The following is a 15801-nucleotide window of genomic DNA, read 5'->3' as shown; positions in this document are numbered from 1 at the left end:
ATGATGCGGCTCAGCCAATAGGAGCAGTCCATTTGGAGAGAGGCATACGGTCAGCATTTATGCCAGATTTGAGCAGATTACTCCAAATCAGATTACTGCATCCCAACCCTGCTATAAAAAGCAAGGTTATTAGAAGCTTAGCTGCATATAATGCCATTCTCTTTTATGAAATGCAGTATGTTAGATTTGTAGTTCTACAGTATTTTAAAGCACTAATCTCATCTCTTCCCTGATCATTCTTAAATGCCAAATGATACTACCACTCAAAGACATCCATATGGAAAATCGTGTATTAGAAAATGTAAGTAACTTGCTGTGGCTGTATGTTGGAATAGATTAAATAACTAATAAATGGCATGATATCTTATTCTAAATGTTGTATGTGACACATTTGTGATTACTAATTGATTATTAATGAAAATAAAGTTTATAACTAATTGTCTTCACTAGTATGAACCCACAATTACACATTATAGGAATCCATTTTCAAGAAATGAACACAAACGGCCCTGCTGTGCATTAATAATTACAAACACTAGACTGAATGAGGGTTTACTTTCAAAGCAGAAAACGGCACTGCTGAGTTGACGGTGTAATGACTGGTAAAAGTGAAGCACCTGTGATGCAGTGCAACAGCTCTCACGGGATGTTTTATGTAGCAGCACAACACATGCAGTAGAGAACGTATCCAGGACAACAGATTCTCTAAAGGATCGACATCCACCGTGGGCAATTTCACACCTGCAGCACCTGAGTCCAAATCACAACAGTTAAGAAAGTTGTCAAAGCCCTCCAAGAATGAGGTCAAATGCATTATATTTTGCTTATTAGTCTTTTTCTTGTTACAATCCATAGAGCATTGTGTCGGTTCATCTACAAAGCCAATATAGACCAAACATGAATAGTTGTACTATTGTTCTTACAGGAAAAATAACATAAACATATTTACAGAACAACCTGTAAATTTTGCAATTAAAAATGATAATTTACCAAATAAATAAATAAATACATACATTTTAAACCAGTAAATACAACAGCTCTTTTCTGCTGAATTAGCAAGGCCACGCTGATATTAAAATCTGTTTTGTACTTTTAACACAGACTGATCGGCTATTCACCATAATAACACTAAGATAAAGAGAAAACCACATGATGAATCGATGTTCATCACAAGCAGCTTTTCCACAAGCCGAGTGAAATACTGATATATAGAAGATGCACACAGTGTCATACACACAAACACAAAACATCGTCACATGCGTGACATTAAAATGATGCAATAAACATTCATTCAACAACATAAGATGTAACATAAAACCCCAATGCACATACCTAATAACAACAACAACACTGTAAAAAAGAATTTTTTGTTTAACTTAAAAAAGTAAGTTACCTGGTTGCCTTAAAGGGTTAGTTCACCCAAAAATGAAAATTTCTGTCATCAAGTACTCACCCTCATGTCGTTCCACACCCGTAAGACCTTCTTTCATCTTCAGAACACAAATTAAGATATTTTTGTTGAAATCCGATGGCTCAGTGAGGCCTGCATTCACAGCAATGACATTTCCTCTCTCAAGATCCATTAATGTACTAAAAACATATTTAAATCAGTTCATGTGAGTACAATGGTTCTACCTTAATATTATAAAGCGACGAGAATATTTTTGTGGGCCAAAAAAAAAACAAAATAACAACTTTTATATAGTGATGGGCCGATTTCAAAACACTGCTTCGGAGCTTTACGAATCAAATCAGTGACTCGGATCTCCAATCAAACGGCTAAACTGCTGAAATCACGTAACTTGGGCGCTCCGAGTCACTGATTCGATTCGCAAAGCTCCGAAGCAGTGTTTTGAAATCGGCCCATCACTATTTTGAGTTAAAAAATTTGAGTTAATACAATGAAGGCGATTGGTTTGATCAACAGAAACTCAAAATATTATCTTATCTGAACTACACTATCTAAGTTGATTTGACAAACGAAAATAATGTTGTGATAAATCAGGAAAATAATTTTTTACAGTGTAAGAAGAAACATGATTATTAAAATTAAAAACACAGAGGGAACTGAATATCAGATTACGGGTTTTCATTGTAATGATTTGTTTTTGTTTTTTAACTTCCAAAACAGTACATTTAACAGTATTTTACTGTAAAATTACATGAAAAATAAGTTTAGATCTATTACAGTTTTTCACTGTATAAACTAAGAGAACTTACGGTTAACCGAGGTTTCTAGTGTAGCATTTTTACAGTTAAAATTACAATTTGTTTTACAGTTTGGCTATTCTAATTTGTTGCAGATTATTAATTCAACAACATTGAGCTGACTCCACATTCAGCTTCTGTTGTAGAAAATCTTGATCCTAAGCTTCATGCACACAGAATACACTCTAAAACATGCTGGGTTAAAAACAACTGCTGGGTCAAAACAACCCAGTCGCTGGGTTTGTGCATATTTAACCCAACTTGGGTTATTTTTAACCCAGCATAATAAATGTTCACCTTTTGATTATTATTGTTGCCTCTAGTAATTATGTGTCTGATTTTTAATTTCTAACCTATTCTGGGTTCATTTTAAGCCAGACATATAATCATTTTTAAACAATAGTTGAGTTAAATAAAACTACCCAGCACATTGGGCAAACATTTAACCCAACCACTGGGTTTGTACATTTTTAACCCAACATTTTTTGTGGGCTGCATCTGTCCTGGTCAAAAACAATACTTGGTTAAAGCTGTTTTTCATCAACTGAAACTGAACTCCTCAAATGCACACTTTAAAATAAAGGTTCCCAAAGGGGATTTTCACAGTTATGACATAGTAGAAGAACCATTGTTTATTTAAAACGAAGAACATTTAAAATACTAAAGAACATTTTTCCACTATAAAGAACCTTTTGAGCAATTGAAAGGTTCCATGAAGTTCTTTATTGAACCATAGATGCAGATAAGGAACCTTTATGTTTTATTTTTTTCCTCTCTGGATCTCCTGGGTCAGTTGCCCCACCCTGACTGGTATGGGTTGGTAGTTCTTGCACCTCCTAGAGAGATAGATCTGTTGAGGCCACAGTCTCCTTGGTAAAGTCTGAGTTAGGGATGCAAGAGCCCAATAGAGCCTGTGGGTAATTGATCAGGGTATATTGTGTTCCTAGTCTCTAAGTAACAGCGCTACCCAGTGTGCCTCTGAATCTCCATGGAGTAACATCTCAGTCAAGCTGCCGGTGATAATTAGCTGTGGGTTTGAGACTGCCTCCCTTCACCCCTCCCTCAGATGTTTTGCTGGTCCCTTGTCTACTTGCCTTTCATTTGTTCCCCCTTTTTTTTCTTTGTGACAGGCCTCACATGCTTTGCTAGACTCAATCCAGTGGGATTTGCTCTCAGCAAGTGTTGTTGAGAGTACATGTAGTAAACGAAAACAAGTGTTGTTTTAGCTTCTTATGAGACAAAGTGTATGATGCAACTAACATGCTGAGATCTGAGTCATTGTCTGATTTAATGTCATTTCTTTCAGCAGTCTTAAATATTCTCAATGACACCCAAAGATTTTTAAAAGTAATTTCACTGGTGTACTAAACATTATGCCAAGAAAACAAATATTGTAGTTTTACATTACACTACATCAAGCTTAATGATTTCATCCCAGCCATTTTATATTTCTTAGAAACTTTTACCATGCTTTATCATTATTTTCGCTACTTTAACTATAGATTTTAATTTTTTACCCCAAACTTTTGATCTTAAATCATGAAACCCACCATAAAAATATTATTTATTAAATGTTTAAAAGTATTTAATCTAAATTAATAATGAAATAAACAAACCAGTTCAATATTTATCGTAAATATATATTTATTATTAATTTTTTATCAAAAATGTAAAATGTCCCACAGCATTTCCACCACACAGAACAATTCTACTCCAATAAACGTTTTTGTAAAGTTACTGTACTTGTTTACCAATGAGACGACAGTGTGGCGTTGCGTCAGTTAAGTCTTTTCCGAAAGTTGAATAGGGAAAGCGTAGGACGTAGCGTAAGCTTTTTGAATTGCAAGAGTTTTACACTTTCTTCGTAAGTTGAATACGGAAGGCGGTCTGGTGAAGATATTTTTTTCTTACACAAACCCATCGCTTCATTTCAGAAGGTCTTTATTAACCCCCGGAGCCGTGTGGAGTACGTTTATGATGGATGGATGTGGATGGAAGCACTTTCTTCAGCTCATACTCGTTGATCCCGCTCACTGCCATTATAAAGCTCGGATGCGTCAGGATATTTATTAATATAACTCTGATTGTGTTCATCAGAAAGAAGAAAGTTATATACACCTAGGATGGCTTGAGGGTGAGTTAAGCTGGGGGTAATTTTCAATTGAAAGTGAACTAATCCTTTAAGAGACCACAGGGTCAAAAGTGGCCATAGTTGAACATCCAATTATGGAATTGAACAATATGTGGTTAAATAGTGTTGTTTATCACTTTTAAAAATGCTAAATAAAAAGATATAAAGAATGCAGGGTAACAGACAACACTTGGTTTGCAAAAGTGAATTACCCAGAGGGAATTTCAATCAATTAATTGAATGTAATGCTGTGAATAGAGGAGGACAGCTGGAGTTCTGTGATCTTTCAGAGATGAGAAATAGGTAAATCTGTAGGGTTCTGGTATAGCCGTCCAACAAATGAGTCGTTGCCATCAAACAAGGCAGTATTTAATAATCATTCTCGGTAAGGACCATCCATTAGTAATGTTTTTTACCCAACCTTTACCCAATACTGTAGCTGCATCCCTCTGTTGGGCCACTTGTTGCATCAGGTGAAGCCTCAAAATGATGCTCATCATCTGGAAGTTTTGTCCATGCAACCTGAAAGGAGGAATATGGTACTTATGAGTAGCCATTACTGGGCTTTTCCTTGGTAACTGATGTCAAGGGCCTCTGCCAGTCAAGTCGCTGGGCCTTACGATCTATAACCTCATCTTCTTTAGATAACCGCTGGATTTCGACCTTATTAGTGTCTAAAATCAAATGCCAAAATCGGCATTGTGGAACCATTACAAGAAAGAGGCTCTTGAACTGTTGTGTTACACTCATCCTCATCATCTGGCCTGTGAGCTTCAGGCACTTGCCCAATGAAGACTCAAGTTGTTTGAGCATCTCATGTTGGTTGTTGATGTTGTGCCAGGATCATCCATCACCACTTCTTTGTTGATCCTCCATTCTCCTGGTTCTGCAGCAACAGCTGGGACCAAATGTCCATCTTTTTGCATATTAAAGGGTTAGTTCACCCAAAAATGAAAATTTTGTCATCATTTACTTACCCTTGTGTCGTTCCAAATCCGTAAGACTTTCATTCACCTTTGAAAAACAAATTAATATATTTTTTGATGAAATCTGAGAGATTTCTGTCACTCCATTGACAGCTACACAACTACCACTCTGATGCTTCAAAAACTTCATAAAGAGATCGTAAAACGAATCCATTTGAATTGAGCGATTTAGTCCGAATTTTCTGAAGAGACATGATCACTTTATATGATGAACAGATTGAATTTAGGCTTTTATTCACATAAACATTCATCAACTCACACATCAGTTATGGTAAATGGAAGCTCAAACATGTTCACTTGAGGTGTGAGAACCAACGAGGTTCATTCTCGTGTTACAAGAACCTATGAGGTTTGTTCAATATTTACATGTGAATAAAAGCCTAAATTCAATCTGTTTATCATGTAAAGTGATTTAGTCTCTTCAGAAAATTTGGACTAAACCATTCAGTTCATATGGATTAGTTTTACAGTCTCTTTGAATCATCAAGGTGGTAGTTGCGTGGACTGCCAAAAGATGGAGTACAACTTACTGACATGTATTATGTCTGATGTAATCACTCTGTCAGTTTTTCAACCGCGAAAAGATGTCTTTTAAACAGCTTGTAAACAATAGCTGTCACACAACGTTGCATTTACCTCAGGAAAGCCTTTCAATGACATGTTAGCTAGAAAACTGAACTCTAGAAAGGAGAATTTTGCTAAATGTATGCACTATATTACATATCATTATATTTTTACTCTTTTATCGCTAAAAAAATATTATAATGTTATATAAATATGCAATTGTATTCAAAATAGTTGTTCATTTTAACCTTTAATAGCCTAATATTACCAGCTGACAGGGTTCCCTATAGTTTACACAGCATTAGTTAACATGAAAAATTAACATGATTCAGCTGATATAATCCGAATCGATACTGGATCGAAATCGGAAGTGAATCAAAACACCCTGCTCAAAAAAAAAAAAAAAAAAAAAAAAATCCTTATTTCTCACTCCAAGCTGAACTCAAAAGTTGGCAACCCTGCATATCCTTGAGACGATTATTTATATTTAACATTGTCCATCTATAACACTTTCAAGAACAAATCTATTAACTGGCGATTCTTAAAACGTGATTTCGCGCCGAAACAGTCGAATCTGTTGCGTAGTGACGCAGGCGCAGCGTGGGGTTTCCCAGCCCTGAGAGCAGGGTCACCGCGCCCATCTCTGCTGTCTGATGGCCGGAGCGAGAGCCTGACATACTGAACGCAGAAGAACCACTCCAGCACCGGAGAACGACGCGTGTGGGACGTACAGAAAGGCTGAATTTGGACCGAGCGTTGTGTTGGCCACATTTACCACAAGGCATTTGCGTGAAGCTTGCGTTATTTGGGCTAGAATCAGCGCGGTTGCAGCTGTCGCGGCTGCGGGTTCGGGGAGTGCCGCTCTCCGCTGACTGACTGACGGACTGTCTGCAGGTCGGGCAGCTGTGGATCTCTGTTCGCTGTTTACAGTCAATGATAGATAGATACACAACGAACTGTCCCCACAAAACACAGGTCAGTGTTTATCTTCTCTTTAACGGTTGCCTGATTGGCTTTATTTGGCTGTTGTGGGGTGGGGGCCGCTGCTGGACTCCACACAAACACATTTAACGGCGCGCTAGCGTCTGTCATTGTGGCTTTCTTTTGTCAATATGTGCAATAAATATCAAATTTGAATCCTTACTAGGCCACATAAGTGGTTTAGTATGTGTTAACTTCCTCAAATCACGGTCATGTGGCAGAGATGTGCTATTAGCTCACTAGCAGCACTCATAATCGGGCTCCATATTCATGTTAAATACTGTCAGGTGATTTCTGCTGTCGGTCACTACAATAGAAAGTCGCATTTCTGTTATGAAGGTGCTGAACGGTAATGTCTGGCCTCGCGGACGAATGTAAAGCCGTGTTTTTTGAGCCTGCATTGGTGCAGATGATGATGATGAAATGGACAGTGAAGATGGAGGATAAAGCCAAACTACCTCCCCCACTTCACTTCATCATGGAGTCGCACTGTTTGTGCATTTAAATATCATCTGTCACCCTAATAAAGCCTCGATGAAGCACTCGAACACCGGACTGATTATATATGTGTGATCGAAGTGCTTCTTTGATTGGTTTTTAACTCTGAGCCTGTGCTTTTAACGACTTTAAACGGGAGTTAATGGGATTTTCTCGATCTGTTTAACGTGTGTGTGTGTGTGTGTTGTGTACGAGTGATTTACGGTTGTGTTCGTGGAGGAAATGTGAATGAGGAAGAGCAGCATCAGTGTGTTTCATCACAGTTCGCGATCATATTGGTGTGATTGTATGTAATGCCGGTGTCCGTTTGAATCTACTGTCCTGCTGAAACATGTACGCGGACGGGCGCGTGCGTGTGTGTCAGCAGTGTGTTCATGTGCTGAATGAGTGTGTGTGTGTGTGTTCACGGCCTACAGCTGCTGCAGCCAACAAGATGGCGACTGATGAAGACACAGCCCTGCCTCACACACACTTACACCATCACGCATGCTCTCATATACTGCTGAAAACATGACATATGCGCTCAAATAGCATCTGCTATTATGCAGCTGATACTCAAAGCTCACTTGTGTATCTTAACACACGTTACACGTGTACTATTTTACATCTGAAACATGTATGCTCTCAAATATCATTTCTATAAATCACAGACACGGGGTCACCGTCCTGCAGAGTTTTCCTCCAACCTGCCTGTAGTTTCAGGAGTCTTGACAATCTAATTGGCTGGTTTAAGTTTCATTCAGTCCAGAGCTGAACTCTACAGGATATAAACGAATCACACACACCTGATACTAAGTCACTATGAAATCAAAATGGAATTTTTTTTTATGGAATATTAAAAATGCACATCCTAATTTAGTTTTTTTTAATACACACGCCTCGTAATCTTGAATCATAATAACTTCCCCTCCATCTTGCAGCAACATCTCTTCTCTGATGATGAGGGCGGGGCAACCTGTCACTCACATGAGATCCACCAATAGCAAACCACAACCATCCAATCTATTCCCCGTGGACAAAATCAAGCCCCGCCCTACATTTGTTCTTGTTCCAGAAGCCGTTCGGTCTGATATGTCACAATAGGGAAGTAAAGACTAGCGCAGCTTCCGTTTCATGCCGACTTGAACACACAATCGATATTAAGAGATTCCCATGATTATGGAAATAAATACAATCGCCAAATCCTTGGAGAAGGAAACCAAAGTGATCTTGCAGGGTTGGAGGGTGCATTCAAACTGCAAGTTCTTTTAAATAATGTAATCGTTTGAGTTTATTATTTAAGTATATTAATCTGACATCGATATAATTGACACCACTAAATCTGCCCTGTATTACAAAGATAATAAATAGACAACACATTTCTGGTGCATTTTCTTTGCTGGCTGCGCACAAAAACAAATATACAGTGTGGCCAGTGTAGTTGTTTCACAAACTAATGTCTCCTATCAGCGCTTCTTTTTGATGAATCTGTCAAGAGACTTACGAGTTTTCTGATTGAATCAGTCGTCAAATTAAGGCCTGTTCACACTAAGGCAAATATTTGGTGTGGAAATTTTGTGCAGTGAACAGCAGTTAATGTGGCTTTTCAGACAACACAAACATTCACATGCCGTTAGTAAGATGGATTTATTTTTTTTTTTTTAATATAAAAGGAGAGGTTATTTTATCTCTTTTCAGAACTGGGCATCCAGTAAGATTCATGATTTCGGTCATGTCCAAATTCGCTGCTGTTACATAAAACTACGCCTTGATGGCTCTCACAAACACATTACTTTGCTAAAGTGACAATGAAATCGGAACTGGAGCTCTTCTCTCTGCACTCTTGTATTTAGTGTTGTTTGATTGAATAACATGGCGAATACAAAAATCTGAAATCTGAAACGTGTAAATTAGGGCTGTCAATAGATAAATTTTTTTTAATCGTGATTAATCACACACTTATCGTGAAATTAAGCATACACCATTTATCTTGTTTAACACGTCGATTTTGCCATCATTGCCTATATCCAGCGAAGTAAACCATCAGATTCAAGTGTGATTTTCACAAAACTGTATTTCAGCTTTTTTCAAAGCAAATTTAAATGTCTTTCCAAAAAAGGGCACCAAATGATATGATTTAATATAATTCATACATTTATGTACACCAAAGCACCCATAAAAAAAAAAAAAATGATGCTTTACAGGTTTTTCAACTATCTAACAGTAGTTTTCAGGTACATAATTTGAATAAAGTAATCAAATATAAAATAACTGCATATAAACTTCTTTGAATAATTAAATAAAGATGAAACATTAAGTTAAGCTATTCAGTCAAGAGTGATTTCTTCGTCTTTTGTCTTTTGATTAACATTAAAAACAGAGAGCAGGAATATTAGACTTATATTAGAATATAAGTCATAATTCAAAGATCCAGTACACTGATACTGATACACATGCGCTGTCTGTCTCATTTAGACATAATCTACTATGTTTGTTAGGATACTCGCTAAGATGGGCATGTTGACGATTTTTTTGTGTGAATTTGTCAGTTTAGGTGCAAGACTTGAAAGAGAATTTGTGCGAGAGTATTTGCGCGCTGTGACGCGGCTCTCCATGTACGCGCTTCGGATGAGCGCACATAAATCTCCTCACAGCGTGCGCAAGTTCTTTCTTTTTACAAAGATAGCAATGTGAGAACGGTGGCGAACCCGTGGGTGAATTTTTTTTTTTTACAGTGAACCGTTTCAGTTCACAGCAACATACACAGGACAAATCCTCATCCATCAGAACTTTCATAGCAAGAAGCTGGTTTGCTTTATCCAGCTGAGAAACATAGTTTTCATGTAATCTGGCCTTACAGCGGTGGGATGTTTCGACGTTTCGTTCAGACAGGAACAGCGCAGTGCGGGAGGGCTCGCACTCTTCAGATACATTGACAGAATATAACAGAGTTCGTGTTGTAAAGCGAAACAAACACTGGAATGAATAATTCTTTCTGCCATCGCTGATATAATCAGCATGGACTTTTAAGATAATCTAACTGCGTGACGTAAATTACGTTATGACACAATTTCACATGCTTCCGTAATTTTTTTGAGTTAAATGCGTTAAACTACTCTGTGACAAGCAGGTTAGAAACAGAAAATTGTGCAGCGTTGCATTGTGTGCCGTAGTAACCAGGGTAGCCACTGTATTTCTGCTTTTCTGTAAGCACTACTGTCAAGAGAGTGAATTTGCATGTTCATTCAGTCCATTTAAAGGGATGGTTCACCCAAAAATGAAAATTATCCCATGATTTACTCACCCTCAAGCCATCCTAGGTGTATATGACTATCTTCTTTCAGACAAACACAATCAGAGAGATATTAAAAAAATGTGTATCTTCTGAAGCTGTATAGATCCAGTAAACTCACAGAATCTGCTGCTCAAGTCAATGGCCCGTCAATCACAGAATTTGACATATGAGAGTCCCCTTAGTGCATATGAAATATTTTGGCTAATTAGATGATGTTTTCAGCTGTCAATAAGAGTTCAGTGCTGTCATCTGCGTTTAATACATTTTAAATAGTAATATTGCCAAAAAAAATCTGATTTTCTGCAGCTTTCATTTGGGCCTGCACAGCCGTCATATTTAGAGGGATTTGAGCACATGAGCCTGCTGTAAGGTGGGCTGCGCTTTGTTTCATGTAGTCTTATGTAACAAAACGTCAGCATGAGAATGAAATAAAAGCCCTGCACACATTCACAGGACACTCATGAAAGAGAGCAATAAACTCTCAGAAGCAAGCATTTTCCTTTATAATTCTCAGACTGTCTTAAATTCCCCCTGTGCACTTGATTCACGTCACCAGTCCACAGGAAGTATGTCAGATATGGCATGAAGTTACTGCACTGTAAAAAATGATTTTTCGAAGTGAAAAGATTATTGAAGTACGTTTTACTCCATTGCAGTCTTAAATTTACAAGCAATTTGAGTGAAAATTGTTTCTACACCACATTATTTTCAGCGTGTGACACAAGGCATTGCAGAGAAGAATCCCGCTCCCTTACACCCAGAAACACACATAAAATGCTCAAAAAGGAATGTGCCTGAGCTGGTTAAAGGCCGAAATATACTCTATGCAAGTACGTGAACGCTGGCTATACAAGCTCATTTTCATGTATTGTTACATTCTGAAATGTGTCAGCGCACCTCATAACCCAGTCCTGCCCTGTCGTCATCACCACTAGCTAGAATTTGGCAATCAAATTGGCGTCATTACAATATGCGTGAAGATTCTAAAAGTACATAAATCTCGTGGATATTTGTTACTTTTGTTGTAATGCGCCCCCCCCCCCCCCCCCCCCCCCCCACGCCTCACCCTGATCTCTTTTTATCCCACTTCATGTTTTCAGCCGCAGCTCTGAATAGGATTAAATTGTTCCCGTCTGTAGATGGCGGCTTTTAGGATTATGGGTTTGGTCAGTGATAGTGCTGATTTGACTCGTGTCTGTTTTATCCAGCTGTCTCCACAGTTGATATGCCCTTTTAGCATATTTGATCTTTTTTAATCCTTAAGCAAAGTTCATGCAACTGCTGGCTCTCATGGCATATTTTTGTGTCAGTATTTGTAGTTGCGTTATGTAATCTGTATGAATGACGAGGTTGTAGCGCATCAGCTCGTTTGCCTTCTGATGGGAGCAAAATCAAACCGGCTAGTTCACATTCATCTAAACCATGAGTAGACAACCTTACTCCTGGAGAGATACCGTCCTGCAGAGTTTACCTCCAAACCCAATCAAACACACCTGAACCACCTCATGCAAAGAAGTTTTGCAAAGTTTGGTGCACTTGGACCTACAAATTCGTATTACATGAGGCACGTGACCAACAGTCGGTAAACATCAGTACATCACGTTGTGACCCTTCATCATAATTAAAAAAACAAAACTTTAAGCTGCAGGTTTGCAGCATTTATATTTGAAAATCACAGAGGGGTGTGTTGAAGCAGGGTTGGAACTGGAACTGAACTCTCATCCAAAATTGCAGTTTGAAACTTACTTTGCGTTTATTAAAAAAGTTCTCTATAGTATGAATGTGTGTAGTTTACGGTTGTCATGGTACCAGTTCTCTGTACCAATTTCGGTACCATAGCAAAAACTGAGAGCAGATTCTGACTAACTTAAACACCTCTGATTGGCCATTGTGCTCAACAGATATTTCTGTGATTGGCTACAATGCTCAACGCATTGTAAATAGAAACCTTTGATGCTCCTCACAGAGTGCTTACACAGATACACACGGGAGCGTTTGAAACGGCTACCTATCAGCAGGTACCGATTATACTGGTATTGCAGAATTGCTGGTATCGTCACATTTTTGAAAAGTTCAGTACCGACTTGGTACCGAAGTAGTTGCACTTTTGAAAGCCCTAATGTAGTATAAATTAGGGTATACTACATCCGCCATGTTGTCACTGTCAAGTGACCTATGACGTCATTTGCATAGCTTCACTGCCATTCACAACTCCCCTCCTGTGGCCTCATGGGATAGTAAAGTGTCCATCAGAATCTCGCCTAAAGTAGTAGGTCATCCGGCTACTTTTTACCTACTGTTTTATGAATACAGACATACTACTCAGTAATCGGTAGGGCTGTACAGTTAATTGTAATAAAACCGAAATAGGTTTTTTAAGTTAAATATACGCACCGCGTGTTTCATTGCGAGGAGTGGCAGTAGTCGCTAATCGTGTATTTGAGAAGCAAAACATGCCAAACATTACGTTTTTACTCCAAAATCACCTCATAATGTCAATCGAGTGTTTGAAATGGCTTTCATTTAGGATCTGAAGTGGCTTCTTATCACAGAATGAGGCAGATAGTATATTATTTTGAAGTATTCTATAAATGATTAATGCTGATTAGCATTACATTATAAATACACTTTATTCTTATGAAAATACCCGAGATGGTTTGAAGAACATAGATAAACCACATATTGTCGCAGTCGTGTTTGTCTTCATGTTTAATAAGTCAAAGCGTTTCTATCTTTTTTTTATTTTTTATTCTGCTATAGCGATAGCTGTATGCCTTTGTCCATATTAGGGATTTCCTGGAATGTCATAAGTTTTATTAATTCTATGAGGCATATTTGGACAAAAGGTGTGGATTTTTTTTTTTTTTTTTTCTCAGATTAAAGTATGGAAAATTGTCTTACTCAACCATTAATAGTGTTCCCTGCTCTGCCATTGTTGAATCTATAGTGTCAAGTCAAACAAAATCACATCTTATATAACGAATGTAAGTTTGCTGTTTGAGTTGAATGTGGTATGAAACAGTGTAGTATAAAACACTGGCATGAAAGCACATCTTTCTATTGACTTGTCCTTGCAGGCAAACATACAGTGCGAGCAGTGTTGTCTGATTCACAAACAAATGACTCTTTTCAGGAATTGTTCTAAAAGAGTTAGCGGTTAGCGGTCTTTCTCTGAATGAACTGGCTGAATCAGAGCAGTTACTGAACCAACATCAAACTCACTTAATGAACTTAAGTTATCTTTACTGTCAGTACTGGGCATGTGTGTGTATGATGGCACAACCTCTCGTGTCTCCTGTTTAACGTGAGGAGCGATGCTCGTGCAGTCCAGTGTTTGGCCCGTGCTGTCACTCATTTCCTCACAGGTTGTTTGAATACAGGTCTGTTATCAGACTATCATGTGCTGCTTTGAATAAGCAAAGTGGACCGCAGAAGGACAATATCGCAAGTTGCTGGTGCTACGCTAATACACTTTTGCATGTGAACACTCATCATTTGCATTTTGAATAAAGGCTTTGCTTTCTGTTGACATTGCTGGTGTTGAACTGAACAGCAGCAGAAATGTGGCCGAACCTGATGGAAGGCCGAGCAGCTGTCATGATTTGCTTTGTCTCATGTGACTGTTTGTTCAGTATAGAGAGCATCAGTGAACGCCCTACTTCGTTTCTTGACATATTTTTTTTCCTCTTTTGTTGTTTCCATTTTGATTTCAGAAGTCTTCAACCAGGTCCTAAGCCAGCTCCAGATGAATGACATCATTACAAATAATCTATTGAAGCAATAGATAGACAAACATACATTGAACAGTGAACTTCAGTTCAATGAGCACATGAGCTATTTGTCCTGCTAATGAATCAAAAACTCTACAATACAATATTACACTACACTCTAAAAAACACTGGGTTATAAACAAGCCAATTTGGGTTTTCAACCCAAGGGCTGTGTAAATATAGGACAGAACACAGGTTGGGTTAATTTTACCCAGCAAATTTAGTTATTTAACCCAGCTTAATAAGTTGATTTCATTTTTACTAATACTAGCTTATTTTTTTTTACTTCATACATTAATTAATATTAATGACCGCCGCCCTGCGTTTCACTCCTAGCCCAAATATTCTGTGACTGACTCTATAACCTGTCCATAAACAAACATTGTACAGTTCTGAGAACATATTTAACATCCTAAATATTTAAATTCTGTATCTTTTTGAATAAAATTTTATGTAAAGCATCAGGCACTTTCATCACGCGAAGAGACTGACGTGGCACTCGTTTATGTGACTCACATCACGCCCCTGTATGTTACTTTGCATGAAATTAAAAGATATACAGAACAATAACAAATTGATAGATTAAATAAAACATACACAAACCTGTATTTTAGCGACGACATGCACCAATTTGACGGAGCTGCACTGCTCTAACTCAACCCCTGGGTTGTTGCATCTGACCCAGGATCTGGGTAACACAAAAACTATCCAAACACTGAAAAAATACCCCCCCCCCAAAGATAACCCAAAAGGCTCAACCCAGGATTTGGGTAGAAAATATAACCCAATTTTTTTTTTTTTTTTTAGTACATGAAAACATTTTTGATTTATATTACCAAATATCCAGATATACAAATGAGCAGAAGTAGTATTATAGTGTTGAGGGACTTGATTATGATGATGCTTCATAGGACTGCTCAGATCTTTAGCCGTGGTTGGCATTTCCATAATGACGACGACTATTTTTATTGGTGTGTCTTTCTGTATAGGATTGTGGGTAGTTCTTAGTTCTTCACTAGGAATTCGGCAATTATACCTGTTTTATATCTGTTATAGCATCTGAGCTCAGAGTACATCTATCTTCAGGTGTTGTACTGTATGGAGGAAATACTTCAGATCAGCTGTGTAAAGATGTTGTATGTATGTGCAGTCGAACGGCCGTGTGTTTCACGTGTGACAGAGTTGAGCATCCAGAGGAACCGGTTTGGTCGGAGGCGTTTATTTGCAGGAAGGATCTGAGCTTGATTAGATCAGTCTGACTTGGACCAGACAGTTGATGTGTTAAATGTTGCATTCTGGCCTGCAGTATCCAGTGTTAAACTGCTGCAACAGACAATAGAAACAACATGAGAAATGAGCTTTGTTCCAAAACCTAGTGAGCCCTCCTGC

General features: G+C 38.1%; 1 protein-coding gene across 1 annotated transcript in view; it reads left to right on the top strand.

Moving 5' to 3' along the window:
• Nucleotides 1–6499: 6499 nt before the first annotated feature.
• Nucleotides 6500–15801, top strand: part of gnb1a (guanine nucleotide binding protein (G protein), beta polypeptide 1a) — a 43076-nt gene continuing 33774 nt past the window's right edge. The window contains exon 1 of the mRNA XM_051902820.1: nucleotides 6500–6864. The gene's annotated coding sequence lies outside the window, so the exon portion shown is untranslated. The remainder of the gene's footprint in view (nucleotides 6865–15801) is intronic.

The sequence above is a fragment of the Ctenopharyngodon idella genome, chromosome 8 (genome assembly GCF_019924925.1).
Source record: "Ctenopharyngodon idella isolate HZGC_01 chromosome 8, HZGC01, whole genome shotgun sequence".
Lineage (NCBI taxonomy): Eukaryota > Metazoa > Chordata > Actinopteri > Cypriniformes > Xenocyprididae > Ctenopharyngodon > Ctenopharyngodon idella.
This window is presented reverse-complemented; position numbering and strand designations above follow the sequence as displayed.